Source organism: Mus musculus, chromosome 6, assembly GCF_000001635.26.
Source record: "Mus musculus strain C57BL/6J chromosome 6, GRCm38.p6 C57BL/6J".
In the NCBI taxonomy this organism is placed as follows: Eukaryota; Metazoa; Chordata; class Mammalia; order Rodentia; family Muridae; genus Mus; species Mus musculus.
The window spans coordinates 22,686,817-22,714,645 of record NC_000072.6 but is presented as its reverse complement, the minus strand read 5'-3'; the positions used below and the strand labels follow the sequence as shown (position 1 = coordinate 22,714,645).

At 39.8% G+C, this 27,829-nt stretch overlaps 1 pseudogene; it reads right to left on the bottom strand.

The window, feature by feature from the left end:
- Gm8927 (predicted gene 8927) lies at nt 10,016-11,218 on the bottom strand (annotated as a pseudogene).

Sequence of the window (27,829 nt, the reverse complement as noted above, 5' to 3'; positions counted from 1 at the left end):
AGGGTTCCCGTGACATGGTTGTAATTTTTCTTTGAAGAGACTCTTTCTGTTTGTCAGAGCCCTGACACTGCAAGGAACCACAAGTTCCCAAATTACAGACTGGGCAATGTGACTGGTTTTGTTGTTTCTTTTATGCCTGCTGACAAATAAATATTTGTGTGAGGGCAAAGACATAGAGGAAGAGGTGCTTATGTTATTTGGTAGTGAGGCTGTGAAGAGAGACACAGGGACAGCCTATTCCTGACTTCCCAAACCCGATAGTTATGAATGATCAGATTGGTTTAGACTACCCTACATTTAAAAAAAAATGTTGTAAATGGGATGGATCCCCACGTGGGGCAGTCTCTTGATGGTCCTTCCTTCCGTCTCAGCTCTGAACTTTGTCTCTGTAACTCCTTCCATGGGTATTTTGTTCCCCATTCTAAGAAGGAACGAAGTATCCACACTTTGGTCTTTCTTCTTCTTGAGTTTCATGTGTTTTGCAAATTATATCTTGGGTAGTGCAAGTTTCTGGGCTAATATCCACTTATCAGTGAGTGCATATCAAGTGAGTTCTTTTATGACTGGGTTACCTCACTCAGGATGATATTCTCCAGATACATCCATTTGCGGAAGAATTTCATAAATTCATTGTTTTTAATAGCTGAGTACTCCATTGTATAAATGTACCACATTTTCTGTATCCATTCCTCTGTTGAGGGACATCTGGGTTCTTTCCAGCTCCTGGCTATTATAAATAAGTCTGCTATGAACATATTTGAGCATGTGTCCTTATTACAAGTTGGAACATCTTCTGGGTATATGTCTCACCTGGGAATCCATCCTATATACAACCACCAAACCCAGACACTATTGCATACACCAGCAAGATTTTGCAGACAGGACCCTGGTATAGCTATCTCTTGTGAGGCTATGCCAGTGCCTGGCAAATACAGAAGTGGATGCTCATAGTCATCTATTGGATGGAACACAGGACCCCTAATGAAGGAGCTAGTGAAAGTACCCAAAGAGCTAAACCCTATAGGAGGAACAACAATAGGAACTAACCTTCTCAGCACCTCACGGGCCCTTCTCCAAAATTGACAATATAATTGGTCACAAAACAGGCCTCAACAGATACAAAAATATTGAAATTGTCCCATGTATCCTATCAGACCACCATGGCCTAAGACTGATCTTCAATAACAATATAAATAATGGAAGGCCAACATTCACGTGGAAACTGAACAACACTCTTCTCAATGATACCTTGGTCAAGGAAGGAATAAAGAAAGAAATTAAAGACTTTTTAGAGTTAAATGAAAATGAAGCCACAACATACCCAAACCTATGGGACACAATGAAAGCATTTCTAAGAGAGAAACTCAAAGCTCTGAGTGCCTCCAAGAAGAAACGGGAGAGAGCACATACTAGCAGCTTGACAACACATCTAAAAGCTCTAGAAAAAAGGAAACAAATTCACCCAAGAGGAGTAGACGGCAGGAAATAATCAAACTCAGGGGTGAAATCAATCAAGTGGAAACAAGAAGAACTATTCAAAGAATTAACCAAACGAGGAGTTGGTTCTTTGAGAAAATCAACAAGATAGATAAACCCTTAGCTAGACTAACTAGAGGGCACAGGGACAAAATCCTAATTAACAAAATCAGAAATGAAAAGGGAGACATAACAACAGATCCTGAAGAAATCCAAAACACCATCAGATCCTTCTACAAAAGGCTATACTCAACAAAACTGGAAAACCTGGACGAAATGGACAAATTTCTGGACAGATACCAGGTACCAAAGTTGAATCAGGATCAAGTTGACCTTCTAAACAGTCCCATATCCCCTAAAGAAATAGAAGCAGTTATTAATAGTCTCCCAGCCAAAAAAAGCCCAGGACCAGACGGGTTTAGTGCAGAATTCTATCAGACCTTCAAAGAAGATCTAATTCCAGTTCTGCACAAACTATTTCACAAAATAGAAGTAGAAGGTACTTTACCCAACTCATTTTATGAAGCCATTATTACTCTGATACCTAAACCACAGAAAGATCCAACAAAGATAGAGAACTTCAGACCAATTTCTCTTATGAATATCGATGCAAAAATCCTCAATAAAATTCTCGCTAAGCGAATCAAGAACACATTAAAGCAATCATCCATCCTGACCAAGTAGGTTTTATTCCAGGGATGCAGGGATGGTTTAATATACGGAAATCCATCAATGTAATCCATTATATAAACAAACTCAAAGACAAAAACCACATGATCATCTCGTTAGATGCAGAAAAAGCATTTGACAAGATCCAACACCCATTCATGATAAAAGTCTTGGAAAGATCAGGAATTCAAGGCCCATACCTAAACATGATAAAAGCAATCTACAGCAAACCAGTAGCCAACATCAAAGTAAATGGAGAGAAGCTGGAAGCAATCCCACTAAAATCAAGGACTAGACAAGGCTGCCCACTTTCTCCCTACCTTTTCAACATAGTACTTGAAGTATTAGCCAGAGCAATTCGACAACAAAAGGAGATCAAGGGGATACAAATTGCAAAAAGGGAGTCAAAATATCACTTTTTGCAGATGATATGATAGTATATATAAGTGACCCTAAAAATTCCACCAGAGAACTCCTAAACCTGATAAACAGCTTCGGTGAAGTAGCTGGATATAAAATTAACTCACACAAGTCAATGGCCTTTCTCTACACAAAGAATAAACAGGCTGAGAAAGAAATTAGAGAAACAACACCCTTCTCAATAGTCACAAATAATATAAAATATCTTGGCGTGACTCTAACTAAGGAAGTGAAAGATCTGTATGATAAAAACTTCAGTCTCTGAAGAAAGAAATTAAAGAAGATCTCAGAAGATGGAAAGATCTCCCATGCTCATGGATTGGCAGGATCAACATTATAAAAATGGCTATCTTGCCAAAAGCAATCTACTGATTCAATGCAATCCCTATCAAAATTCCAACTCAATTCTTCAATGAATTAGAAGGAGCAATTTGCAAATTCATCTGGAATAACAAAAAACCTAGGATAGCAAAAACTCTTCTCAAGGATAAAAGAACCTCTGGTGGAATCACCATGCCTGACCTAAAGCTTTACTACAGAGCAATTGTGATAAAAACTGCATGGTACTGGTATAGAGACAGACAAGTAGACCAATGGAATAGAATTGAAGACCCAGAAATGAACCCACACACCTATGGTCACTTGATCTTCGACAAGGGAGCTAAAACCATCCAGTGGAAGAAAGACAGCATTTTCAACAATTGGTGCTGGCACAACTGGTTGTTATCATATAGAAGAATGCGAATCGATCCATACTTATCTCCTTGTACTAAGGTCAAATCTAAGTGGATCAAGGAACTGCACATAAAACCAGAGACACTGAAACTTATAGAGGAGAAAGTGGGGAAAAGCCTTGAAGATATGGGCACAGGGGAAAAATTCCTGAACAGAACAGCAATGGCTTGTGCTGTAAGATCGAGAATTGACAAATGGGACCTAATGAAACTCCAAAGTTTCTGTAAGGCAAAAGACACCGTCAATAAGACAAAAAGACCACCAACAGATTGGGAAAGGATCTTTACCTATCCTAAATCAGATAGGGGACTAATATCCAACATATATAAAGAACTCAAGAAGGTGGACTTCAGAAAATCAAATAACCCCATTAAAAAATGGGGCTCAGAACTGAACAAAGAATTCTCACCTGAGGAATACCGAATGGCAGAGAAGCACCTGAAAAAATGTTCAGCATCCTTAATCATCAGGGAAATGCAAATCAAAACAACCCTGAGATTCCACCTCACACCAGTCAGAATGGCTAAGATCAAAAATTCAGGTGACAGCAGATGCTGGCGTGGATGTGGAGAAAGAGGAACACTCCTCCATTGTTGTTGGGATTGCAGGCTTGTACAACCACTCTGGAAATCAGTCTGGCGGTTCCTCAGAAAATTGGACATAGTACTACCGGAGGATCCAGCAATACCTCTCCTGGGCTTATATCCAGAAGATGCCCCAACTAGTAAGAAGGACACATGCTCCTCTATGTTCATAGCAGCCTTATTTATAATAGCCAGAAGCTGGAAAGAACCCAGATGCCCCTCAACAGAGGAATGGATACAGAAAATGTGGTACATCTACACAATGGTGTACTACTCAGCTATTAAAAAGAATGAATTTATGAAATTCCTAGCCAAATGGATGGACCCGGAGGGCATCATCCTGAGTGAGGTAACACATTCACAAAGGAACTCACACAATATGTACTCACTGATAAGTGGATATTAGCCCAAAACCTAGGATACCCAAGATATAAGATACAATTTGCTAAACACATGAAACTCAAGAAAAATGAAGACTGAAGTGTGGACACTATGCCCCTCCTAGAAGTGGGAACAAAACACCCATGGAAGGAGTTACAGAGACAAAGTTTGGAGCTGAGATGAAAGGATGGACCATGTAGAGACTGCCATATCCAGGGATCCACCCCATAATCAGCCTCCAAACGCTGGCACCATTGCATACACTAGCAAGATTTTATTGAAAGGACCCAGATGTAGCTGTCTCTTGTGAGACTATGCCGGGGCCTAGCAAACACAGAAGTGGATGCTCACAGTCTGCTAATGGATGGATCACACTGCTCCCAATGGAGGAGCTAGAGAAAGTACCCAAGGAGCTAAAGCGATCTGCAACCCTATAGGTGGAACAACATTATGAACTAACCAGTACCCACGAGCTCTTGACTCTCGCTGCATATGTATCAAAAGATGGCCTAGTCGGCCATCAGTGGAAAGAGAGGCCCATTGGACATGAAAACTTTATATGTCCCAGTACAGGGGAATGCCAGGGCCAAAAAGGGGAAGTGGGTGGGTAGGGGAGTGGGGGTGGGTGGGTATAGGGGACTTTTGGTATAGCATTGGAAATGTAAATGAGCTAAATAGCTAATAAAAAATGGGAAAAAAAAACAATAGGAACTAACAAGTACCGCCCCCCGCCCCCCCCCCCTCCGTGCTGTGTCTCTAGTTGCATATGTAGCAGAGGATGGCCTAGTAGGCCATCAATGGGAGTAGAGGCCCTTGGTCTTGTGAAGATTATATGCCCCTGTAGAGGGAAATGCCAGGGCCAAGAAGTGGGAGTGGGTGGGTTGGGGAGCATGGCGGGGGGTGGGGGGGGGGGGGATATATAGGGGAGTCTGGGGATAGGATTCAAAATGTAAATGAAGAAAATTTCTAATAAAAAATAAATAACATACAACTTTGCTTTGAATCTGACAGAGATGTTTCTGGCAAGTACTTGTCAGTGCTGCATGGCCTGACCAATAAAGTCATGCGATTGATTAAAAAAAAAAACAATTGTTAGACCTGATCCATGAACTTGTAATACAAGCACTAGGGAGCTGAACACAGTTAAACAGATGCAAATAGGTAGACTTTGTTTTTGTCTTTATTCACAGGATTATGTTAAGCACTAACATTGTTCCTTTTCTTTTTCTAAAGGAAGGTATGAGGAAGCCATCTAGTTTCCTGCGAGAGGCTATACTTAGCTCTATTGGACAGGACACGAATTTTGTATTATTGAAGATATTATTCTGAGAAGGGCAGAGCAGAGCAAATGGCTCTTTTATCTGTAACACAAAGTTATAATAAGACTCTTTGTGCCTGGCTTTTGTAGAAAATGGCTTTGTCTAGAATGGAAAAAAAAATCAATGAGTCTCCAGAATTTAAAATGGAAAAAATTAGCATTTCTGAGAGAGAGAGAGAGCTCTTTGGCAGATAAAAATGGGACCTAGGGTCCTAAAGGTGGAGGGTGCTGAACCAATCCTGACCACAGTGCTGGGTGGAACAAGAAGTCCAGAAGGTAGCAGGCTGTTGAGGACTCGGCTTCCATCTGTGTACTCTAAGCTTGATTTCCAGGTCCCTCATGAGATACATTCCAAGTCCTCTTGTGCGTGCATGTCTACACATGTATATGTGTATGTGTGTGTGTATGTGTATGTGTATGTGTATATGTAAGTGTGCATGTATATATACATATATATGATGCATATGTATGTGTGTGGTGTATATTTGTGAGTACATACATGTGTATACATGTATGTGAAGGTAGAGGATAAACTGGGGTTGCTGTATATCTATTCTTTTTTCTCTTTTCTTTTCTTTTCTTTTCTTTTCTTTTCTTTTCTTTTCTCTTCTCTTCTCTTCTCCTCTCCTCTCCTCTCCTCTCCTCTCCTCTCCTCTCCTCTCCTCTCCTCTCCTCTCCTCTCCTCTCCTCTCCTCTCCTCTCCTCTTCTTTTCTTTTCTTTTCTTTTCTTTTCTCTTTTTGTGTTATTTTTAAGTAAGGTCTCTCAGTAGCCTGGAGCTTGTCAAGTAGGTGAGGTTTGCCCTCAGCATGCTCCCAGCATCTGACTGTTTCCATCTTCCCAGTGTTGAGATTATGAGTGCTTGCTATTTGGCCTAACGATATTTTATGAGACAGGATTTCGTTTGTGACAGGGTTTCTCCGTTTAACAAAGCCCTGACTGTCTTAGACTCTCTTTGTAGACCTACTTAGCCTTGAATTCACAGAGATCCCCTTGCCTCTGCCTCCTGAGTACTGGGGTTAAAGCCATGTGCCACCACACCCAGCCTAAAAAAAATTATTGTGGGGTTCTTGGGTTTGAACTCTAATTTTCATGCAAGGCAAACAGTTTACCAACTGAGCTATGTCTTCAGTCCTTCCCACCCTAGATCCTTGTACGTAGTAGCAGACTAATCTGTTTACAACTTTGGCCTTAGAGACAGAGATGCTTATGGAGGCTGAGCAAAGTAATTGATGTGTTTTAAAACACTTATGGGCATGTGAATGCCTCTGTATGCATGCTCACGGAGGAAGAGAAGGGAGAGGATCTGGGTGGATGTACTGCTAGGCTCAATGGCTTCAGATGGAACCTGAGATTACAATGTCAGGCCTAAAAACAAGAGCTAAGAAGTGTCGATGTGGAAGCTCAGTTAAGAAGACATCTAAGTTAACTGAGTCTAAGAGATAAGATCTACCTATAAAGACAATATCCTAGGAGGAGTCAACATGGCCAGAGTCTAACAAATTCTCCCATGTAACAGCATGTGGACATGGCAAAACAAAATAGCCATGATCAAAGTCTCCTGTCGCCTTGTAGTTGAGGTAAATCTAGACTAACCCTTTCTTTTAATCATATCAACTGCATGTCTGTTGATGACTTACAGAGTACCATACACCATAAAAAGAGAAATGTCTGATAAGAAGGGCAATGTGATTTTTCCATCATTAACTATATAATAAGAGAGATGACAGGGCTGGAGATATATCCCATTTTAAAAGAGTTCTTGGCCAGTATGCATGTAGCCATGGATCCAATCTCCAGTACCAAACAAATTAGGCATGATGACACATGATTATTATTTCTGCACCTGGAAAGTGAGATAGGAAGATTGAAGTTCATCATTGTCCTCAGCTACATTTGTAACTCGGGGCCAGCCTGGGTTACTTGAGACCTTGCCTCAAATAAATTGACATGTAAAATAAAAGGACTGGCGAAGTGGCATGGTAGTTAAGGGTTCTCACTGCTCTTCCAGAGGACTACAGTTCAATTTCCAACACTTCTATCAGTCAGATCACAAACGCCTGCAACTTTACTTCCAAGGTATCCCACACTGATGCCTGGCCTCTTCAAATACCCACATAAGTGTGGCACATGTGTATGCCCCACCCCTCCCCCATACACACCATTTTTAATCATAAGAGCTAATTAATGAAGTAAAATACAGATGTGACTATACTAACACCATCATATTTTTTTTGTAGGGATCAAACAAAATGGCAAGTGATAGTCCATTAAAAAGAAAAAATTGACATAACTACAGAAATAGTCATCATATATAGTAGAAATCACAATAGGTATCGTAGGTTGGTGTAAGAATCTTGACAGGACTACAGCCATGTTGAGTTATAATTGCCACGATTGTCTCTGAACAACACTTGTAGGATTCCCCTGCATAATTTCTCAACACACTATGGATTGATCAAGTATGTCCTAACTTTCATGAAATCATGTTTGTCCCAGGTGATTGTAAAGTCCTTCCATCTGACTCAAATAACAAGCCACCTGGGCTCGTGATTCTGTCACTCTGCCGTTCTAGATCCAACTTCCCTGTACCCTGTGGCTGTCTCTCCTGTGGCATCCAGAGTGAGTTTCTCTGTAATGGTTGGCAGTTTTGGTTTCAGAAAAAAAAAAAAAAAAAAAAATCAAGAACCTAAGGGAATCATCGTTTGTTCATCAAGTGCTTTAGTGCTATCTCGCCAGCCCAAGACAGATTCAACTTGAAGACACAATAATTATTTTATGTATCTTTACCTGGAAATAGGATATTGGCAAATAAAATTAAGATGAAGTCATTAGGGTGCACTGTAACCCAGTACTTCCATGAGAAGAGAGAAAGTGGTTTGTCTTTAGAGAGAGCTGCCACATGATTGAAAGTGAGTCAAACCAATGAAATGCCTGGAGCTCCAAGAGGCGGGGTTTGTGAGGGAGGAGTCCCACAGCAAGGTCCTGATTGTGTGATTGCAGGTTTGCCGTCTTTTGAGCTTTTTGAGAACTAAATTTTGGTCGTTTCTAGCAGTAGAGTTTGTAGTACTGAGCTATGACAGCCCCGGCACACTAACAATCAGTTACAAGCACTAATCCATTTTCCTATAACTCTGAGAAAATGTCAGAATCATAGACAAGTTACTAAAGAAAGGAAATAGTTCCCCAAGAGCATGAGGTGGGGCTTGAGAGTTCAAATACACCAATCCATGAGAGTCATTTCACGTTCACATCTCAACTGTGAATACACTAGACAATAATGTCTTTTCCTGATGAAACAGCCGGCTCGTGGGTACCTGTAAAGTGAGCGAAATAAGTCACCATAGATGCAGCCCTCCTCTCCTACTTTCTGAAGAGGGGATTTGAAATCTGTGGGTGAAGGGAACATGCAGCCTCCTAGAGAAAATAGACCTCACTTCCCTGCGCCCTGACACTAACAACATTCCAAAACTGTGACCTAGAGCGAGAAGGAAATCTCTGAGGGAAAGAGAAATTGAGAGATACATTCTCAGGATCCAAATTGAAAAAAAAAAATCTTCGGACTTGGTTTCCTAGCAACAAAAGTCAGTGTACTTGGACATCCTGTTGTCACTCCTTGAAAATAGTGACTCCTGATGAGTCTAAAGAACAAAAGGTAAAAATAAAATTTGATGGTGGCTAACATCACCTTCAACTCTGTACCTTAGCAAAAGTATATCACAAAGCACCTACATGCTTAGTTGTCCACGTGTTTCAATGGTTTTAAAATCAAAACGTGGCCCTGACGTTAAATTATTAAAGTGATGTACTGTCATTTGAGGCTTTAGGATATAAACTGAACTAAGCCCTTTTGTGTACTCACAACTCTGAGATACTGGAAGCAAACTAACCCCGGGAGAGACATTTAACTTCTCTCCCCTTTGCTTTGTGAAGATTGCCATTTTTATTTCACTGATTAAATTATTTTGATTATTCTCACAAAAGGAGAAAATGATAATAGATTTGAGACTGTACATGGGGAAGGTCATCAACACAGAAATCATCTTTATTTTAAGACATTATTTTAAATTTAGAACTTATACTTGCAAGTCAATTAGTTTGTCATTTAGCATGAACCTCCTCCACCAAACCTAGAAAATTAATGTGCTGCTGCACCTAGTACCCTGATGGTTCAATGGAGAAAAGAAATAGATACACCCTAATGTACTTCTGTTACCTTTCTTTTTAAAGTTAGCATTTACACATCTGATTGTACAAATGAATGGACTTCACTGTGATGGTTCCAGTGCATCATATGTATGTGTATGTGTATGATGTATGTATATGATGTATATGTATATGTGTATATGTAATGTGTATACATGTATATATGAATATATATGTACATATGTGTATATATATCATATATGCTGTTTCCTTTCCTGAAACCTTTTCTTTTTTTTTTTGTGGGTGCAGCGAACTTTATTGATGGTATTCAAGAGAGTAGGGAGGGCTCCCTAGGCCCCTCCCGTTATTATGGGGGTCTGGGATGGAAATTGTGAGGGAGATGCTCAGTGTTGGGGGCCGAGTTGAGATAGGGATTCCTCAGCAACCGAGGGCCTCTCTCTTGCTCTCAGTGTCCTTGCTGGGGTGGGTGGTCCAGGGTTTCTTACTCCTTGGAGGCCATGTAGGCCATGAGGTCCACCACCCTGTTGCTGTAGCCTTATTCATTGTCATACCAGGAAATGAGCTTGACAAAGTTGTCATTGAGAGCAATGCCAGCCCTGGCATCGAAGGTGGAAGAGTGGGAGTTGCTGTTGAAGTCACAGGAGACAACCTGGTCCTCAGTGTAGCCGAGGATGCCCTTCTGTGGGCCCTCATATGCCTGCTTCACCACCTTCTTGATGTCGTCATACTTGGCAGGTTTCTCCAGGAGGCATGTCAGATCCACGATGGACACACTGGGGTTAGGAACACGGAAGGCCATGCCAGTGAGCTTCCCGTTCAGCTCTGGGATGACTTTGCCCACAGCCTTGGCAGCACCAGTGGATGCAGGGATGATGTTCTGGGCAGCCCCACGACCATCATGCCACAGCTTTCCAGAGGGGCCATCCACAGTCTTCTGGGTGGCAGTGATGGCATGGACCATGGTCATGAGCCCTTCCACAATGCCAACGTTGTCATGGATGACCTTGGCCAGGGGGGCTAAGTAGTTGGTGGTGCAGGATGCATTGCTGACAATCTTGAGTGAGTTGTCATATTTCTCATGGTTCACACCCATCACAAACATAGGGGCATTGGCAGAAGGGGCGGAGATGATGACCCTTTTGGCTCCACCCTTCAAGTGGTCCCCGGCCTTCTCCATGGTGGTGAAGACACCAATAGACTCTATGACATACTCAGCACCGGCCTCACCCCATTTGATGCTAGCGGGGTCTCGCTCCTGGAAGATGGTGATGGGCTTCCTGTTGATGACAAGCTTCCCATTCTCGGCCTTGACTGTGCCAATGAATTTGTAGACCATGTAGTTGAGGTCAATGAAGGGGTCGTTGATGGCAACAATCTCCACCTTGCCATGTGGAGAGCAGATGGCAGCCCTGGTGACCAGGCGCCCAATAAGGCCAAATCTGTTCACACCCACCTTCACCATTTTGTCTAGGCTGGCACTGCACAAGAAGATGCGGCTGTCTCTGGAACAGGGAGGAGCAGAGAGCCCCTGAAACCTTTTCTAACCTTAGTCATTTCTCATAACACATTCAGGATTATCATTTTTGTTTGGTTGTATCTGCATATGAAAGAGAACATGTGACACTCGTTTGTGTCTCGTTTGTGTGTGTGTGTGTGTGTGTGTGTCTAGCTTATTTTGCTATCATATTGCCCTCCAGTTCCACTCATTTTACTCCAGAGGGCAGGACTTCATCCTTCTTTATGGCTCTATTGCATATGCATCACATTTTCTCTCTATGCTCACCTGCTGAAGAGCACATATACTGATTCCATTCTCCCTGCTATCTAAGATGGCACGCATCTCTCTTTAAGGCCAGTATGGACAGTTCAGAGCTAACATAAGAGACGAAGCTACAGTGCCATAAGAAATGGCTGCTGCCGAACCTCACCAGGTAGCATTTACTTCATCAAACTTATTGATCCTCAAGACAATTTCTTAACCTGAAGTACTCCGAATTTAAATTGCCCATGTTCTGGAATTGGTTATGTTTAGGAACATCTATTAAGGTTCATTAAAGAACCTACTGACTGAAAAGCAATGAATTCACAATTAAAAGCATAAATATTAGCGAAGAATGATATTAGTACTTATTTGACTGGTGAATGTTCCCTTTAATTGACAAAATTTTGAGAAAGTCAAAAGTAAAACTTCAGTTTGACAAGCAACTGAAAATGATCGACTTGGTTATTTGGCATAAATGCTTTCTCCCATGAGGCTCTGCTAGGGTGATTCGTTTCCATTAGAGGTATATACCTGCCAAAGGAGACCCCTTCCTTCTCTCCTTGACCTGACAAGTGACCCCTTACCTACTCCCACAGAGCTTGCGTGGGCAATGACAACCATTGCCTTTGAAAAATCTCCCTTTTCTTTTTTTCCATGTCTAAAAACCCCTGTTCTAAGAAATAATGCCTTCAAGCCCAAACATTGACATGAAATCTGATATTGTTTGTGAATGCATGACACACTGTATTCACTCTGTATAGACTTTAATGTTTAATTTACATGAGAAATTTCTCCAAATGGTGTGTGTAATGTTTAGTGGCAATGATCATAGTTCTCATCAATACAAACAAACATAAACATGGTTTATGACATCTTAGGAGAATGTCTATAGACATAATTTAGGGTAGTGAGGTGAGCGAGATAGGTAAATGAGTGACAGCTGCTCAAGTCCTGGAAACCAAGAGACACGGCGCTGTAAGGAAAGGGGGTTTTCAACTCACCAAGGTAACTGTCACTGACACCCTTGGCTCTGAGTCCCTTCAGTCACTCCCTACACTTGCCATTCTGACTGAGTTTGCTGTCTGTCTGTCAGAGGAGAGAGATCACACCCAACAACTTCCTATGAGTCGACTGGTGAATCACAGGGAAGGACATGGGGCACACAGTACAGCATGAGCTGATGCCCATGATGTCATCCGTAGCCCCCAGAAAGGCACGCGTGTCCGTTTCCTCTCCCCCAACACTGAGACCGAGCTTTCCATGTTCTATCTTACCAGGAGTAGCAGAAACACAGCCCAGTTGTGAAAGAATGGGTGATATCAAGATGGGAGATAAAAGTGGGGGAAAAAAACAGCAAAAACAGCACAATAGGCAAGAAGTTCCAGACTTAATTAGAAAACACGGGTAAATAGATTTGCTAACCCCCAGAGCTGTAAGTAACCTACTTTTGATGACTACACAGTTAAAATCTTCTGTTGAATTGGCCTTATTCCACCATGCTCTGATTATTTGCTTAGCTTTTGAGACACAATATTCTCTTTAGAGGCTTTTGCCTCTCTCAGAGTCTTTACTACATTTTCCCAAGCAGATTAAGCTCTCGGGCTTCTCGTTCCTTTGCTTTGGCTCTAGAAAGAACTATAGTAGAAAGGCACCGAGTTTCTTTGTTTTCTGTTGTTTTGTTTTGTAACCTAGCTAGTTTTAATCCACATTTTCATCTTTAACACAATTGTGATTGCCCACAATGTGTGTTTTTGTTAAAATTAAGTCAATTATACTGAAGCTAGGTAGAGTGGGTATGGAGGACCTCTGGGATAGCATTGAAAATGTAAACGAGGAAAATACCTAATTAAAAAAAAAGTAATAAAAGTTCACAAATTTTCTAGAGAAAGTAAAAGTAATAGCCTTCTCGGTAATTCAAATCAAGGCAGAGGAATGTTTTAAAATATGTGTGTTATCACTTTGGTGTCCTGTTTTCAGCTCCTCTGAGGCTATCCATATGGTCCAGAGTCAGGCTCTCTATCCTCCTGACCATCCCAGCCTCTCCTATCTGCTCCTGTTCTGTGCTTGGACCAGCTTTTAATGGGTAGAACTAAAAGTTTCTGCATGCTCATTTAAACATCACAGATTTCGTTCTTGCATCCCGAAACTCGAGTACAAGTAAGTTCTTTCAAATTTGATACTCTTCAAATACCCCTTAACTAGAAATCACAAGCAGAAGTTCAGATCCTTTAATTAAACATAAGCTAAGCACAAGTTCTTAAGCATTCACCCACCAACTGTTTAACCTTCAGCAAACTGGACAGTCCAGTGGCGGTGTTTTAGATCTATTTTTCATGAGCATCCTGTCCTCACAGATCCTTACATTTTTCTTCTGTTTTTCTTCAAATTGCTCTACACTGAGAATCTCATCCAATATGTGAAAAAGTGCAAGAAAACACAAATGAAAGTATGCCTAATCAACTTGTATTATTTTTCCCTAATAAAAGACATTCTAATGATAATTGACTTTGGAAGAGGTGTGGAGTGTTAGAGGGAGAGTATCAACATGGAGATTATTAATAAACATCTACAATGAGAAAAAGATTGAGTGCTAGTGAATAGATTCATTTTCAGCTAGCTACTCTGTGTTTTGAAATATGAATTTATATTTATATGCTAAAAAGTCCTATTGCATCTTTTTGACTTTTAAGGAGTAACTAGTAGTTGCAACCGTTTTCTTTTGATTATGACCTAAATTTATGCTTTCTGTTTTCTTATCATCTGTGACATCTGAAAACTGATTTGAGCATAAATTACTACATTTCCTGATCCCAAGATACCACTTTGAATGGAGAGCTGAAAATACTATTCCCCCGAATGAATCCACTGATTGTAACACACACTGCAGTTTTAGAACTTTCAAAGCAGAACACAGTGCATTTTGAAATCAAAGATATAATATTTTCTTTTATTATTTATTTCTTGCAAGAAATCAAGCTTCATTCTGTGGTCCTTGCTATACAAGGACCTTGTATTTTTATTTTCATTTGAATGTGTGGGACAGACACCGGCAATTCAGCTGCTTTCTAAATAAGGCTAAATGAAGGGTTTGATCTCTCCCCAGTGAAGAAATACCAGCTCTTCAAGTGGTGTCATCAGAATCTCTTGGTCTCCTGTCTGCCCAAATACAGGGTGTGCTGCCTCTGGGCCAACCTTTCAGCATGGTTATTTCGTTGTCTATTCTTGACTATGGTGCATTCTTTTGCTATTTCTCATTTCATCTCATTTCTGGTCAAAGCTCGGGTAGAATTTCTAAATGGAGCAAGAATATTATTATTTAAGTATCATGATGACTTAAAGTTTGGCTGATTATAGCTCCCACCCTTCATTTCACCCAGTGAGTGGTTAATCAGATTGGTGCTTTGCTATTGCTTTAGTGTTTTCCAGAGTGTCAGTTAAACGGCCGGCCGGTCACACCAGAATTTCTCAGTATTGACACAAGTGATGATTCCTGGGGCTGGAAAAATGGCTAAGCATTTAAGAGCACTTGCTGTTCTTCCCAAAAACCTGAGTTGGGCCACTTGTAATTCCTGTTCTAGGAGATCTTACACCCTCTTCTGGCCTCTGCGGGAATCCATACAACATGTGGCATACGTGTACACACACACACACACACACACACACACACACACACAAAGTAAATTGGGGCAAAAATAAGAAATAATAGTTCCTTGGCTCAACAGAAGGTGTTTATCTTTAAATATCAAAGGCTGGGCCTTGGAATAGGGTTTTCTAGCAAGTTTTCGAGGAGATTCTCTTCGTGCACTGATGTTTGATAAATTCTTCTTGTGTCATTCAGCATGAACTCGAGTGCTAGAAACTGTCTTAGCTTGAATTTCCTCTAAGTCCAGGATGATTTTAATTAAGCAAAGCGGCTCAACTATTTTTGTTCTAGCATCCTTTTGGCAAAATAGAATATTAGAATATTCTGCAGAATAATAGAATATTAGAATCGTTCCCATAGAAGAATAATTCCAGACAGAATGAGTCTGTGGATAGCACTTAAAGCGCTGTTTGCTATGTCAGAGAACCGATAAGCATAATTTCGTTACTATTCAGAGCAGCAGAGAGTAGACATGCTTTTAACAACATTCAGTGAATACCCACTCCGTGCCAGGCAAGCATTCCAACCCCAAACTTCTTGCATCCTATCAAAGGGTGAAATGCCAAAGCACGGACTTAGGATAGACCTGTGTTTGACTTACTTCTCAGTACTGGTGGGAACAAAGATCATCCCCTTCCCTTTGCACAAAGGAAACAAAGTAGCAACATGGTTAAGAAACTGGGCAAGTCCAGGTAGCCTCCGGTGATGGTTAGTAAACCAATCAGGTACCACACTGAAATAATTTCACTGCCCCATCTTGCTAGGAGTATTTCAACAGAAGAAGCACTCCACTGACCAAAGCCATGTGGACTCTTGGCTAAACAGGAATGTATCTGGAGCACAAAACATCCAGGCTTGGTAAATAGCTACAATGTGCAGTGTGCTGGGGGAAATCTTTCTTCCCCTGACTGTTTGTCATAGATACTATATATCCAGTGAGTGAGAGACTTAAAAATTGTATTTTAAATAGATCCAAGTCAGAGTCACATTTAAATGCTGTTTAAAGTCTAGTAACTTAAACACAAGACAACCTGCTAGTGCCAAATAGACAGGCAAGGGCCTCTTAAGTCTTTAATTGGTGTCACCCAGTAGACAACCTGATGGACTGGCTTTGTGGGTTTGGGCTGGTTTTCATATGTTTTTCCTCTTGAAAGTAGAAAGTTATTTAAGGTGTGGTACTGTGAATAGTACCTTGTATTTACAGGAAACCTCTCCCTAAGGTGTTGGCAGATTTTATCCATACTGGCTCCTGTTCAATTTGGGATTCATGGATAGAGGTGATGACTAAGAATCAAGAGAAATAAATAGATCTAAGTTCTATAGTGTCTTTAAAATTACAGCAAGAAGAAACCACATCAGGAAACTCTGCACTTTGCTTCCAAAGAGAACTGCCTTCTTCATGGCTACCTGAAACATACTCTGGAGGGATGGTGAGGCAGGATAACTTTAGTAAAATTTCTGGAGTATAGTGCTTAAGTAGGGATGTGTCTATAATGAAAACTAGCTTGTAACAAAGAGATGAGAATGTTAGAATTCCTCTTTGTTATAGGAATTAAAATATAATGTGTGACATCCTTTTAGAACAAATGACATTAAAATTTTATAGAAATAGACAAGGTCACTTTAAAGAAGGTTACTAGGGCTTCTAGATACCTGGAAAATAACATTTATAAGTAAAACCCATTTCTAAGATTTAAATCTACTATAAATGAAATTTTTTGAAATATATACACTTTTAAAATACTTTTACTTATTCTTTGAGAATTTTGCACATGAATACCATATCTACTCCTTTGCCTTACTCCAACTTTTCCAAGACCATCTCACCACCTCCCCCTCCTAACTTCATGTCATTAAAAAATACATACACACACAACTACTGCACCTAAATGTATGTGCATGGATATAGAGCCACCCACTAGAACATGGTAACCTACCAAAGGCCACATCCCTGAAAAAAAAATTGATACTCCCCCAGTGCCGTCAACTGCTGCTAGCTCCTATGGGTGGAGATTTGAGACTTTCCCCCATCTGTGCTGAAATGCTAATGGGCTTGCTATTGTGCAGATGTTGTATAGGCCAACTTCTGTGAATTTATGTGTGCAGTGGCCCAGTCATGCACACCAGACACAACCTTGAAGCAGTCCACCCACCTCTGTCCATTACAGTCTTTCCATCTCATCTTCCATGATGTTCCGTGAGTCTTGGGGAAGGGGTAATATGCCTACTTAATTTAAGGATGAGCTACCCACAACTAGTTGTTCTCTATACTTTGACCAGTTGTGAGCCTCTTTATTAACCTCTGTCCATTGTTAAAAGACTTTCTCTCATGAGGATTAAGAGATATAGTAATCTTAGGATGTAATGGTCGATGTTTAGAAATGTGATGGCTTGAGTGAAAGTAGTCCCATAGGCTCATATGTTCTAGTGCTTAGTCCCTTCTGATAAACTGTTTCTGAAGGATTATTAGATGTGTCCTGGTTGGAGGGTATGTGTAACTGGGAGTGGGCTTTGAGGTTTCAAAAGCCCATGCCAGGCTGTCAGTCACTCTGTATGTCTGCTGCCAGTAGATCACAACCTAAAGTTCTTAGTTACTTTTCCAACACCATGCCTACATGTCACCATGTTCATTTTCATGATGATAACAGACTAACCGTCTGAAACTATTGGCAGGTCCCTAATTAAATGTTTTCACACACACACACACACACACACACACACACACACACACACACACATGTATGCATACACCGTGTGGTCTCTGTATATAGCCTTGGCTGGCCTGGAGTTTGCTACATAGATTTGGCAGATCAACATCATAGAGACCTGCCTCCTTCTGCCTCCCTCTTGAAAGTAGAAAGTTATTTAACATGTGGTACTATGAATAGTACTGTGCTCTTACAAGATTAAAGGTGTGCATCACCACACCCAGCCAGCAACAGGATCTTAACATCAAATTCTGGTGAGAAGCCAAGAGTGACAGCAAACTTTATATTTGTTAGGGATGTTTGTGGGACTCTCCTGACTAACTACTTAAAGAGAAGAACCCAACACCTTATACTGAGTTATTTACTTTTAGACTTATTTATTTATATTTTATGTATGACTGGCTTTGTCTGCATATATGCATGTGTGCTTGGTGAGTGGAAAGGCATGAAGAGGGTGTCAGTTCAATCGAGTGACAGATTGTGTATCATTACTTGGGTTCAGAGAATGGAACCTCAGTCTTCTGCAAGAACAAAAAGAACAAATGCTATTAATTACTTAGACACCTCTCCAGCTATATATACCTATACATACATACACATATACAATCATATACATATACACAGTCATATACATGTATATGATTGTATACATATATAACATATACCTGCATGTACACAAATACACATGCACACACATATACACACACATAACATGTATGTATGTATGTATGTATGTATATATATATATATATATATATATATATATATATATATATATATATATATAAAATTGCTGAAGACGCCAAATACTTGGATCACAAGATGTGGAAAAATCACTATGGTAATGATCTGGAATATTCTCCCTTACAGTTCTTCTTAGCTAGCTTTCATAGTGTTGAAGAAGGTTCTCTACAGGCTGCTGGGGGAGAAAGGTCATCAATATATATGCTTTCAGCTAATAGAACTTAGAAATATATATACTGTGTGTCATATATAAATAATGAAATATTTTATTAATTTGTTTTACAAGGCACCCAAAAAGAGAAACATTTTAAGGGGAAAACAAAAATAATGAATATTTTAAATGTCTCAAAACTATGCGACTGCTGCTAAAGTGATATTCATCATTTTGATGGCACTGTGAGTGTCCCAAGATTTTAGAAAGTGTTCTCTGTATATATACAGTGAACTTGGCAGGGCAAGTTGTGCCCCAGCTCCACAGTCTTCTCTACTTCACTCTGATACCATCTCAAGAGTATTCCCATGAGGGCTAAAGATGACCAGTTTTCCGAAAACATAAAGCTATTTTAGAGGGCTACATTTTTGTTTGAGCTCCTCTGAATGTTAAAATTTATTAATGTTAAACATCAAATGAGTGACACAGAATGCACTTGCATAGTAGGCCAAGGTCACTAACCACAGTTCCCTTTGGCTTAGTTTGATTTAGTTCCCTTTGGTTCCTATAATTTACTCCAGAAAAAAATAGTAAGCATTGCCTTTGATCCTAAACACATTCTCTTGCCTCTTTCATGCCTACTGTTCATTTCCAAATAAATTCCACCCAGCTCTTCATGGATCTTCAGTGCCCACAACCAAGTGTAAATTCTTTAATACAATCGCAGGATTTCTTTCTTTTTTGATGCTTCATTCTGCTTTGGCATATGATGGTCGTTTACAAGATGCTGTTTGCTTGGGCCCCCTGTTGTTCTTTTCCTCTCGCTAGAATATTGCTTACTGTCTGGAGCCTTTTAAGTATTGTTTATACAGCTTACCGGAATAGAGAATACAGGAAGAACTTAATCATAAAACTACTGCTATAATTTATACAGAGCAACTGGTTTTGACCCATTGGTTACCAGAAGTAAATTCAGTATTACTGAGGCTTTTCTGTGTGTGTCTCAGCAGGCATTAGAGTTATGTAAATTTAAAACGTCTCTACCTTCCAATTGTTTGAGCCTCAGTTAGATATGCAGTGCACGGGTGGAACAGGAATGCTCTAGACTGCAAGATGCTAGTGGAGACAAGGATAAAGAAAGAATAAAAAAACTAATTCAGGATGAAATAAATACATGAGATGAATGCAAGGAGAAGTAGACATTTTCCATGAGAGGCATTGAAAGTGAAGAAAGACATTTGAAGTAGAAGAAAGGAATTTCAAACAGAGGACTAATGCATAATGTAAGAAAGACTAGCATGAAGCTGACACATGACTTCCTAGGATTGGGAATTCATGGCAGTGCAGACACAGGCTTACATTACTACTGTCACCCAATGTTAGAGCTTACATGGAACTTGGTCTCCGAAGTTATTTTCCTGAAGATTCCTGCCATGAGCCAGGAGCCTCTTAGCTAAACGATCAATGACAGAACCTAGTGCTCTTCAAGTCCCTGAACTACAGTCATTTTAAAGGACCATGCCATCCACTGAACTCTTGTGTTAGGAAAGGAATGTATCATCTTTTGTAGAGTCTCTTTTGGCCAGTTCCTTTGCTCAAATTAGGTACTTGGCCACATTCCTTCCCCTGCATGCTGCTGTGTAAAGTCTCAGCACTTTATGTCACATTTTTTTTAATTTTTTTAAATTAGGTATTTTCCTCATTTACATTTCCAATGCTATCCCAAAAGTCCCCCATACCCTCCCCCACACACTCCCCTATCCACCCACTCCCACTTCTTGGCCCTGGCGTTCCCCTGTACTGAGGCATATAAAGTTTGCACGACCAATGGGCCTCTCTTTCCACTGATGGCCGGCTAGGCCATCTTCTGATACATATGCAGCTAGAGACATGAGCTCCAAGGGGTACTGGTTAGTTCATATTGTTGTTCAACCTATAGGGTTGCAGATCCCTTTAGCTCCTTGGGTTCTTTCTCTAGCTCCTCCATTGGGGGCCCTGTGATCCATCCAATAGCTAACTGTGAGCATACACTTCTGTGTTTGCCAGGCCCCGGCATAGTCTCACAAGACACAGCTATATCAGGGTCCTCTCAGCAAAATCTTGCTAGTGTATGAAATGGTGTCTGCGTTTGGCGGCTGATTATAGGATGGATCCCCAGATATGGTAGTCTCTAGATGGTCCATCCTTTTGTCTCAGCTCCAAACTTTGTCTCTGTAACTCCTCCCATGGGTGTTTTATTCCCAATTCTAAGAAGGGGCAAAGTGTCCACACTTTGGTATGTCACATTCTTAAATCAATAAAGTTTTGTTGCAGAAAATTGATGTAACTGGGATATCTGTTTTATGTTATCTTTTTACAATGTGTAAATAAAATATAAATTAATAATGATTCCTGGTCATTCTATCTCTAGGTAATATTATAACATTATAGGGTTTCTAATATATCTGTAAAAATTTCCACTGTTTTACTAATGTCCCCCAGGAAGGAACTGTGTTTTCATACAGAAAAATAACATCCAGTCTACTGTTACAATCATATAGACAAACAGATGAGAATAATGTTATAAAGTATAAAACTTTTGAAATATGAACATATAGAATTATATGTAACTAAAAAGATAAATAACTAGTTATACTTTTTGTGTTTATCAAGATTAAAGCTGCATTAAAAGCCCTGTTTGTTTAGTATTCATTCGGTTTCAACACCAAAGCAAGCCTCATTGGGGCTTATTGAGTCAGCTCTTGAAAGGGCGGTGAGCCATGCTCTTGCCTTTCATAGTTGTCCCCATTAAATCCTTCTCAGAATTAGGTCATACATGGGCACTGGCTGATCAAGGAACAGTGTCTCCCATAATAGTTGGGATAATTGTTGGTACCGTGTTACCATGGCCACTCTTCTCTCCTCTTTCCATCTTTTCATACAGTATTTTTCTTTGCTGGTGCACTCATTTGTCAATGCAACCAGGGTCATTGATTTGTTCTAATAGTCACTTGGGCTACAGGCTGCAACATTATAAATCAATTGAAGGCCAGGATATACTGCTGAATCTTGACCACCTATCTGTCTATATACCTAGCAGGGGACCTGCCATGCAACTCAATAACTGTTTCATAATTAATTGTAAATTAAGGTGTCTTCACTTACATTTAACAGGCTTGATGTAACTGGATGAACTTTGGAATGTGTTACTGTACATGGGTAATATTGTTATAATTATGGTTGGAACGTATACATTTTAACTTCGCATGCAATTGTACTGTACATAATATTTATAGTATATTATGGTATTTTATAAATATATAGCCATAAGTGATTTCAGCTTTCACATGGGTCTCAGTTTGTGGTAGTTGTGGGATGAGGAAATAGAAGCAACTTTCTAAATGAAAGAAATTTATTGCCTCTTAGAGTTACGGCTTTGTGTTAAGATATGATATCCATTCTTGGCATTTTTCCAAGAATGCAACATATGAATTGTAATCATCGTGTTGATAAGAGATTTCAGCCTACTTTTCCTAACTAAATGAAATTTTGTAACCTTGGGCCATTAACTCTTCAACCCACCAGCTTAAGCATTCTAGCCCATGGAAGTCATCGTATTCAAGTTCTGGCCAATCAGCCATTCGAGATTCCACCCTGAAGGAAATTACTCAGTATGATCACTCCTCTTTCTGGAAGATATGCCTCTTTCAGATTTTCTGCTAGTTTTCCTTTTTCCAGATGGTCTCTGAATTTTAACAGGGACTAAGTGTTATTATGCCTTCCTGCACTGACAGTGGAACACCATTAATTGGTGTTCTTTAAGGTGCCTTAAGGTATGTGTGCATTGATGTCCACCTCTGGGAAAGTGCCAGTGTTGTTCGATCATCTCTACTGCCTCAGCAGCAGCCCTGTCTCTTTCTGTGCTGAGGATCCCTGTGGCTTGGAACTCTTCAGTCAGTGTGATCATTTCTGACATCTCATTCTTGCCATTTAATTCAAGTGTGACTGGTCCTTTAGGCTCATAAGGTGACTTCTTCCCAGAGAGGTTAAGTCTTTCCCTACACTCTCTTCAACCTCCTCTAAAAATAAAAATTGCCACTCTCTAGTATACCCTTCATGATTGAACCTTGTGAGTAGCAGAGAGGAAGAGGGGAAGACCTGATTATTCTTCTTCATTGTGTCCTTTGCCTTTTCCTGTTTCTAGTCCAAAAGACCTTCCCCATTATTATATGTCAGACACTTCCCCCAGGATCACCTCTTCCTAGAGGTGACATCAAAGGAAAATGATTAGTAGAGGGGAATAACAACACAGTGACTTAATATTTTCCAAGTATAATATACATCAGATTCATTTTACCCAAGAGAATGCTAAAGCACAAAGTGGTTAAAAGAACTTGCAAAATAGCAGAGCCTTGATTCAAAGCCCCATTGTAAAGCCTAATCATAGACCAGATGGCTTGGGGTTTTTTCGTGTTTTAAGCTTCTCATATCGCCTCACAATTTTTAACTACCAATATTGCTTATCAAATTTAAAACACAGTTTGGTGGGACTTCTCCAACCTCATTTAATGTTCAACACATGAGACCGGAAGGAATTGCCCTAATTAATTAGTTTTCCAAAACACACTGTAAAAATGAATTAATGATTAGATGAAATTAAAACTTAATTGAGGCAAGCAATTCTGCCACTTTTACTCATGGTAGGGAGACTTGCTTCAGTGAAGTTTTATCTGTGGTATCGGAAATGCACCATTATCATTTAAAAATGTGTTTGACTTAATTTTTTAAAAGAGCAGAGAGGCGTGTTACATTTAAAACTACTGGCTGGGGATTAATGAGCTGGAATCTATATTATTTAAAGCATAATTGAGTTTGAGTTTTTAAAATAAGTAAGATAAAAATTTATTTCTAAAATGAAGTTATGTATATGACTTTTTAATGTGCATAACAACTATTCAAGAAGGATTTATTTCTTACCCCCAGGTTGTCTCAGACTACTGCTAGAAGTAATGCCACAAAAACAATCATGAAGTGGACTGTGTCTGGCTCTTTGATCACTATGTTCAGTGCATGCTGACTCCTCTTTAGTTTAATTGTTCATGTCCTACCTCCATGTGTCTTGCAGCAGCCAGTCATTTGGTAACTCTAGAACATCTACTACTCCCTTGGTGGTGCTGCCGACCAAGGCCATCTGTGTCCAGCAAAGCTCTGTTGCCACTAATGCTCTCCTTGGAGACACCCTGCTTATCAATTGCCACATATACAGAGCCAAGATGCACAAATGCCACACGTTCCTGTCTCTCTTGTGTCTGCCATTTCTCAAGGAGCCTGCTACTTTTCAACCCAGATGATTGAACTGGCATCAATATTGTTCATGATTTGATCTAGGGGCACCATGGAGATTTTATTGAGGTCACTCTTTTATATACCTAACTCTTTATGCTGCTTTTTAAATGTACAAAGCTATGAGAGTGTAGTGGAGGTGGGGTTAAAAATAGATAATTTAAATGCTCCCCCGTGATACCAAACTCATCATCCATCATGTAAACCTGTCTTAATTCTTTCCTGCAGTGAGTACTTTTCTGAGGAGGTTTTCTTTCCATCTGCAGTGTGACCTGTGTGTGGTTTCAAGTGAGCACTTCTACTGTGTTTCTTCCTGACCATCTACTCGTGTTTACCACTGTCTGCTTGAAATCTGCTGGATATCCCACGTCTACCTTGAATTCAATAGTCCGAATTGAATTCATCATTCCCCTTAATCTTCCATCTAGGTTTTCTGTTTCAATAAAAAAGAAGCACACTCATGCAGTTACCCTTTGAGAAACTAAGCATTCCCTGTGTCATTATCCTCAAACTCCTCAGTACTCACAACTACCTTCTCCCATACCTCCTGTTCTTCTGCATCCTGAACACATCATAAGACTATTGGCATCTCATTTCCACTCTCTTTGCTCAGGGCATCTTGGGAGATGGATTAATAGGTGAAATACATGCCACACAAACCTGAGGATTAGAGTTTGGATCCCTAGCACCTACATAAATTATTGAACATGGTTGTGTGTCTATAGCCACAGTACTTGGGAGACAAAGATACCAGAATCCATAGGCTCAATAGTCAACCAGTTTAGAATTACCAAGCTACAGGTTTAGTGAAAGTTCTTATCTCAACAAATAAGGTAGAGAATGACTAAAGCAGACTTGACACCATCCTCCGTTTTCCATGTACAGGCACCCCCTCATATACACATATATACACAAATACAGGAACACACACACACACACACACAATAAACAAACAAGGTTTCTGCAATAACCTCGTGGGCATTCTCCCTCATCTAGCATCTGTTATATAAATTCTGAGTATAAAATTTATAAATTCTTTGTCACAGCCTAGCCTGGCTGCAAAGATGTCTTGTTCTCCTTTGATAATGGCACTTTCTGTCCCAACTCTGGAATTTTTCCAAATACTGTTCCTTCTGCATAGAAAGTTTGCTGTATTTTTATCCAGTAGGTGACCAAATTAAATTTGTCCAGAGAAGAGAACCTTAGAGATCTCATGACAAGCAGATTCTCTGAATATATTTATCTTCTGCTGGACAACTTTGCCCACCTTCAACATTGGGTTGATATTTTATAAACAAAAGGCATAACTGAAATCGACAGCAGCAGAGGAACCTAATTCGGTTTTTAGGCATGGCAGGAACATTCCATTCACGTCTATCACTGGTACCACAGGACGGTGCTCCCTGACTGGGGAGTGTCACCTTCTTTGACTTGTGTGCCATCCTGAAGATGAAGCCAATGACAAAGGCAGGATGGCAAGGACAGGACAGCGAGCAGCGAGAGCACTGATTACCTTCAGCCAGCCAGATCCCTCGAATCAAACCTGGCACGAGTGGAGAGACAGATGTCACTGTCAGATTGCTCCATCATCCTTGATATGACCTACCTACCACTAGATGCTCTAATTTTGTTTCTAGAAGCCTGAGTAACCTTTACAAGTACAGGCAGTGAAACGGAGAAAACAATTTTATGACTTGGCAAAGCCAACAGTATACACTCCACCTAGAAACAGGTCTGGAATCTCCTCAGGAGAGCCTCTGGCTTCCGTGAACAGGAAGCTGGAAGCAAGCCAGCTTTAATAATTGCAGTCAACTTGTCCCCCCTCCCCCCTTCCAGCATCGTCTCAGTCAGATGACACATGGCTTCTGTTCTAAAGCATATCATGCATGATTGCTAGGAATTTCACCTAGAAACGGCAACAGTTTATGGGTACATGAAATAAAACAATTTGAACAGTAAATTCGAAACAACGTCTTCAAAATGACAGGTTATGAGATGATTAAATTGCTAATTACTAATCAAGCAAATTTAAGTATTTAGGTTATATAACTCGCATAATGCATTTAATTTATTAAATGAGAAAATACTTATTTTAATGTGGTCAAATCTTGATTTTGTGTTAAGATAACTAGATTTTGAAAGAGAAATATGATCTCAGATATACAAACTACGCCACATACACAAAATAAAGATTTCTGCCTGATACAAATTGGATCTTATAAAGTATACAGTGTAATTAAAATAACCAAATAAGCACCAATTGTGTGGTGTGGTGTGTGGTATGTCTGTGTCTCTGTGTGTGTGTGTGTGTGTGTGTATGTGTAAAATACTATGAAATAATTATGGAACAGAAAATTCCCCTTTTATTTAAGTTTTTCTTAGTTACCTATGTTTACAGGGCTTCATATAATTTTATTAAAATTTTGATATTTTCACCTTTTTGTTATTTCTTTGATTGTTTTTTTTTTTTGGTTGGTTGGTTGGGTTTTTTGTTGTTGTTTTGGGTTTTTTTTTTTTTGAGACATGTTTTCTCTGTGTAACAAGTCTTGGGCTTTTCAGCTAATTTTTTTAAAGTAATTTTATTCTTCTATGCTGTTTGTAAAGTTTGGGGGAGGAAATGTTCTAATGTATTGCTCTTTCAAAAGAAACCAATATTCCACAGAGGGAAACTTAGGAAAGTATGCTGAGCAGTAACGACCAGCAATTATATGAAAAAGTTATATGGCATTTGCCAGTGTTAGCATCCTTAATCCTCATACAGACCCACTTAGATGGATAGTCTTACAATTCCTACTTCCATGAACAGAGAGACTGAGGCATGCCCTAGTTAAAGTACGGTAAGGGTCTCCCAAGGTCACAGCCAAGGTATGAAAGAGACAGGGTTCAATCTCAGAGAGTCCCATCTGAATAGTCACATTTATTGACCTTGATGCAGTGTCAGCCTTCTAAAACAACATGAGGAAAAAATTATTACTTTAAAAAAGTTAAATATCCCCCAGTAAATTTGATGCTGGATCACAATAATGATAATTCTGTGGACTGTCTAATATCCTTGCAACAAACTCCTGCTTAACCAACCTAAATCAACCTCTCTTATTTATAGCACACTGATGACACACGGAACCACTAATAGTTCCCCGATTCATTTCCCAGATAGAATAACCATATGAACATAATTGGCATAAATGGTGCTCCTATGAAGGGAGAGCAAGAAACAGAGGAAAAATGAGAAAATTAACAAATAATATAATTAAACAAAACACTTAAGAAAAGAAATATGCCATATGGTGGCACGCAATGGTCACATCAGCCCCTTGGATGTAGAGGCAGGAGAATCAGGAATTCAAGATCATCATAGGCTACATTTAAAGTTTAAGGTCAACGTGGGCTACATGGGATCCTGCTTCAGTGACCAAAAGTTAAGCATGGAGATCACACATGGTTGGAGTTCTTAAAGAGATAAAAAAAATGGCATAAAGATTAATTATCAAGGTTATCTTTTGAGAAACCTTTCCTGAAATTAAAGAAAAATGTTTTGGTTACTCAAACTACTCAAGAATCAGGGAGAAGCAGAAACCTAACAGTAGCTGTGGATTGGTTTACTACTAGGCAGCTTTCTGTTTCAGATAAACTGAACATTCATTAGTGTGTCTGTGTGTGCATAGCAAATTAATAAATATTAAATAACATGTTTTGAAAATAGAGTTCATGTCCTCGCCTCAAATACCCAAATAATATTCACTATCAACGG